Source organism: Myodes glareolus, chromosome 4, assembly GCF_982192425.1.
Source record: "Myodes glareolus chromosome 4, mMyoGla1.1, whole genome shotgun sequence".
NCBI classification, from domain to species: Eukaryota; Metazoa; Chordata; class Mammalia; order Rodentia; family Cricetidae; genus Myodes; species Myodes glareolus.
The window spans coordinates 100,905,600-100,911,073 of record NC_142029.1 but is presented as its reverse complement, the minus strand read 5'-3'; the positions used below and the strand labels follow the sequence as shown (position 1 = coordinate 100,911,073).

General features: G+C 40.0%; 1 pseudogene; it reads left to right on the top strand.

The window, feature by feature from the left end:
* Window positions 1-4,366: 4,366 nt before the first annotated feature.
* LOC148122411 (ubiquitin carboxyl-terminal hydrolase CYLD-like) lies at window positions 4,367-5,134 on the top strand (annotated as a pseudogene).
* Window positions 5,135-5,474: the final 340 nt, after the last annotated feature.

The following is a 5,474-nucleotide window of genomic DNA, read 5'->3' as shown; positions in this document are numbered from 1 at the left end:
TGTGTGTGTGAGAGAGAGAGAGAGAGAGAGAGAGAGAGAGAGAGAGAGAGAGAGAGCGCACGCACGTGCCCATGCTGTATAGTGAGTGTGGAGGTCAGAGGAGCCAAACTGGGGAGCCAGTTCTCTGATTTCACCACATAGATCATACATAGATCACACATAGATCACAAGGGTCAAAGTTAGATTGTGGTGCTTGGTGGCAAGTGCCTGTACCCATTGAACTGGTTCATTGACTCCAAGATTTGTTTTTTTTTACCTTGGTTTTTGTATTTGTTGTATTGTTTTACTTTTTATTTGAAGTACAGGGTACCAGACTTAAGGCCTTGTTTTAGCTATGCAAGTGTGCTATCACTGAGCTATACCATCAAGGTTGATAAAATTATCAAATTGTAGATTCATTTTAAGCAGGTGTTAAACTGGCGGAATTGTCTTTGTTGATATATCTCTTAGTTTCTTAGTCAGTTTCCTTTTTCGTTTTCTGTTATATTTTATTCATTGAAAAATCCTTCTCTGTCCTATAGAACTTTCCAATTCTGGATTTTCCTGTTGGCATCATCTGTTATGTTTAATTTATTTCTGGCTGTGTAGTATTTCTTATGATCTGACAATTGGCTTTAGGGGTTTTATTTTATTGGATTCCAGTTAAGTTCTTCGCAAACATATTTCCTAGTGTTAAGTACTTATACATGCTCACACCAGGTACACATAATTATGAAGTAGTTATACTTTGTGTTAAATTTGAGCAGATCATACATGTATAATCAACTTGCCCCTCTGCTATAAAATTCTGATGTTGAATATGGTGGTTTGAATGAGAATGGCCCATAGGCTCACATGTTTGAATACTTGGTCCCCAGTTGGTGGAACTGTTTGGAAAGGCTAATGTTGTTATTAAAACGGTGCCCTATTTTCATAGGTTTTGCTTCACAGATACAAGATTGTTGCTTAGTTCCTGGCATTACATATTTGGCTAAGATAGAAAGAGAGATGTCTGTTTGGTTCTGTCCTTTATATGGGGATTGTTAAAACATTTATTGAAATCATTTTTGATCTTAAGAAAGACAATGAAAGTGAGTTTGTAGATTTTGCAGTCCTCATAAAGAAAGGAAAGAGAAGGGACATGGGGGTAGATGTTGGGCCCGTGAGGCATGTCGCACACTGCAATTACTGGATAAAGTCTTAATCTTGTTAACCTATCAGGCACAGACTCTCTTCTGTAGAAAGTGGGGAAACATCACTTTGGTCTAAGGGTCAACATCTCCCAAATAGGTGTCATTCCTTGATGGACTTGTAGTGCTGCGACAATGTTGGGAGGTGGTAGAAAATGGGAGGCAGAACCTTGCGGAAGGAAGCTGGCCATTGGGAGATGTGTCATGCTAACTACTCAGTTCTAGCCCCTTCCTGTGTCCACTCTCTGGCCACCGTGAGCTGAGCAGTTATCCGCCATGAACCTTTCTGGTGTGTATTTGAGCCCTGAGTCAGGCACACAGATGAACTGGAGACCTTAGCAAACAAGCATTTCTGCCTCTTAAGGTGCTTCTTTCGGGCTCCTCTCACAACACGAAAGGCCTCACAACAATACCCAGAAGGGACAAAGCAGGCACTGGACCAGTGGGGGCAGGGACAGAGAAGACAAATGGGTTGGGGAGTTCTGCCTTAGGAATATTACAAAACAACTCTTTCTGTTTGTTTTCAGAAAAAGAAAAAATGACGACCGCTGATGGCCATATTTTGCATGGCTTTTACTTTAAATCCATTAAATCATTAAAGCGGTGTGTGTAGGGGTGCGGCCACGAGGTTAATTTCTTTTTTTTTATTTTTTTATTTTTTTTTAGTAAATTTTATTAAATTATAAAAGTTTCCATTTCTGCCCCCCTCCCAACACCCTCCCACTCCCCCCACTCCCCCTCTCCTTTCCCTCCGTCCCCCAGGGCAGTCAGGGTTTCCTGCCCTGTGGGAAGCTCCAGCTCCCTCCCCCTCCCTCCAGGTCCAGGAAGGCGAGCGTCCAAACAGACTGGATCCCCAAAATCCAGCATATGCAGAGGAAACAGGTCCCAGTGTCATAGTCAATGGCTTTTCAGAAAGACCCCGGGCCAGCCACAGTCAGAGAATCCGGCCAAGTTCCGAGAATCTGGCTAGATCACGTCCTCGTTCAGTCCCAGTCCAACTGGCCCTGGTAAACTCTCATCAGATCCGTTCCCTTGTATCAGTGGGTGATAGCATCCCTCGCAGTACTGATATCGTCTTTCATGTTCCTCCTCCTTCCGCTCCCCCTCCGGACCTCGGGGGGCTCAATCCGGTGCTCCAATGTGGGCCTCCGACTGCATAGCCGTCCTTCGCCAGACGAAGGATCTATGGTGATAAGCAAAATATACATCAGTATGGTCATGGGCCACGGCCGATTCAGGCACCCTCTCCTCTGTCCAGAGAGCAATCTGGGGGATTTCTCCTTGGACCTGGGATCCCATATATAATCAAGTCTCCTGTAAACCCTAAAATGGCTCCCTTAGTTGAAATATATTGTTCCCTGATCCCATATTCATCCTACCTCCCTCCCCCCCTCATCCCCGGCCACCAAGCTTTCCCCGTTCCTCCCCTACTCCCTTCTCTCTAGCCCTCTCCCCCTCCATCGACCCTCCCACCCCCCCCCATGCACCCGAGGTTACCTGGGACTCTTGTCTATTTCCTACCTCCTGGTGGATAGCTAAATAATCTTCATCAGGTTCATCTTCTTATTTAGCTTCTCTAGGATCACGAATAATAGGCTCAAAGACCTTTAATTATGGTTAGAATCCACTTATGAGACGAGGTTAATTTCTAAATTGGCTTATGAAATAGTATATGTTTGACTGGAAAAATGGCTTAGCAGGTAAAGGCGCTTGCTGCCAAGCCTGATGACCTGAATTCGATTCCTGGAGCCTACATGGTGGACAGAGAGAACCAATTCCTGTGTTGTCCTTGTCCCTTTACATGTGAGCTGTGGTATTTGTGTGTAACAAGAGTGGACAACTTTGCCTTGCTCCTGATTCTAGTGGGATAGCTTCAAACTTTTCTTCATTTAGCCTGGCGTTGACAATGGGCATGTCATTTACAGCATTTGAAGTTATGTTGTTTTAAGTCATTAGTTAAAGTTGTCTTTAAAAATGAGGCTACAAATTGTAAAATTATTTTTGTAACAGTTTTAAATGCAAGTTAAATCTGGAAAGTAATCATTTGTATATTCTTTCCTTTTTACATAGTTAAAATTGTGGTATAAAGCCCACAATTTATAGATATAAGCATCTATAATTCAGTATAATTTATAGACCTTAACATCAAAATCAGATGGGCTAAAAATCTTAGAACAATGTAATATAGTCATATATCATTATTGCATTGTCCAAATTTTGATGCTACAAATAATTTCCTAACATATATGTGTATATATACTCAAGTTTATAATATTAAATGCTTGTGATTGTAAGAAATTAAATCGTAGTTATAATTAGTATAGTTAATATCTCCTTGTCTAAGCACAAAAGGTATATGAAAATGAAATTGAGGGGCTAAAGAGGTTGGTCAGCAGTTACTGCTCTTCCAGAGGACCTGAATTCCATGGTGGGTGGCTCACAACTGCCTGTAACACCAGCTGCTGAGGATCTAACCGCCCCCTTTCGGCCTCTTGGAGTACACACATGTGCCATACAATCACAGAGATACAACATATATATGTAAATAAAGATAAAATATATAAAAAATTGAGTGAGATAATGTTCCATTACCAAAATGAAGCTTATAGATAAATGAATTTTGGATAAAGTTTCAGAATGTAATATTGTCATATTTTTAACTGATAAAAGATGTTTGATACTGTAATATGTTACTTTCTAAGTTACACGTTTAGAAATAGCCTTTTTAATTGATAAGATTATGTGTGTTTTCTCAAATATTGTATCTTATTCATTCAAGTTAGACAGAAATGCTACTTTGTAAAGTTTAGAAAAAGTCTCAGGGTCTGCATATTAGGATAATCTTAAAGTTTTTGTTAGATTCTAATTTTAGAATTTTGGAAAAGTTGTTATTGTTTCTATGGATGCTTTGTTGCTGGAGTTCTTTAAAAATGCAGTTACAGTGGACACAAGTCATATGGGTCTTTTAGCTCATTGAGATATTAAAATAGTCAAATGAGATTTTAAAAAATCTTTAGTTTTATTTTAAGGTTGTATTGAATAGAGTCTAAAGTTTGTTTTGCTTGTTTGCCAGGCACTTTGAATTGCTGTCTTTTTACAGCATGGACACCAGGTTGTTAACAGCTTGCTTTGGGACTTCCAGTAACTTCATTTTTGGGGATTTTATGACAGATTTGCTAGTGGCTCCTTTTTGTGAGTTGATGTTCTGAAGTTACTGTCACAATGAGCTCAGGCCTATGGAGCCAAGAGAAGGTTACTTCACCTTCCTGGGAAGAACAGATTTCTTATCTGCTTCTTCAAGAATGCAGTGTAACAGACAAACAGACACAGAAACTCCTAAAAGTACCCAAAGGAAGTATAGGACAGTACATCCAAGACCGTTCTGTGGGGCATTCAAGAATTCCTTCTGCAAAAGGCAAGAAAAGTCAGATTGGATTACAAACCTTAGAGCAACCGCACGCAGTTCTCTTTGATGATGAAAAGGATGTTGTAGAAATCAATGAGAAATTTACAGAGTTACTGTTGGCAATTACCAACTGTGAGGAGAGGCTCAGCCTATTTAGAAACAGAATTCGACTAAGTCAAGGCCTCCAGGTAGACGTGGGCAGCCCTGTGAAAGTACAGCTGTGATCTGGGGAAGAGAAATTTCCAGGAGTTGTACGCTTCAGAGGACCTTTATTAGCGGAGAGGACAGTTTTGGGGATTTTCTTTGGAGTAGAATTGCTGGTAAGTTTGATAGGACATTTGAGAGAGAGAGAGGGAGAGAGGGAGAGCACATGAGAAAGCGAGCGCACGTGAGCGAGAGACCACGAGCACATATTTTCCCCTTTATAAGATTTATGTTTTCTGTTTGTTTTTAGTACAATTCTCAGGATGGACCTCAGGGCCCTCTGCCACTGAGCTACATAGTTCAGCCTCAAAATTTATTTAATGATAAATTGAGAGGATATAAAGACAATTCTTGAAAAATTTAAAAAATTATCTCTTACAGTAGAAATTTACAAGTCATTATTCTGGACTTCATATCTTAGAAGTTTTTAAGTTACTTATATTAAAAATTAACACTACCAATTGTAATTATAAACACTTAAAAAATTGTGAACTATCTTGTGATAGTACCTACAGGATTCCCAGTTCTTAGTGTATGCTACTAAGTATAACAGTTTAGAGGTAAGATTTTGAAGTGTGTTTCAACAATTTCAGTTTGCTCATGCTTATCCCTGGAATGTATAACCTGCCTTGGAACTTATTTGCCTTGGCAACATATCTAAGAATTCTATATTCCGAACTGACTGTTGGTTCACA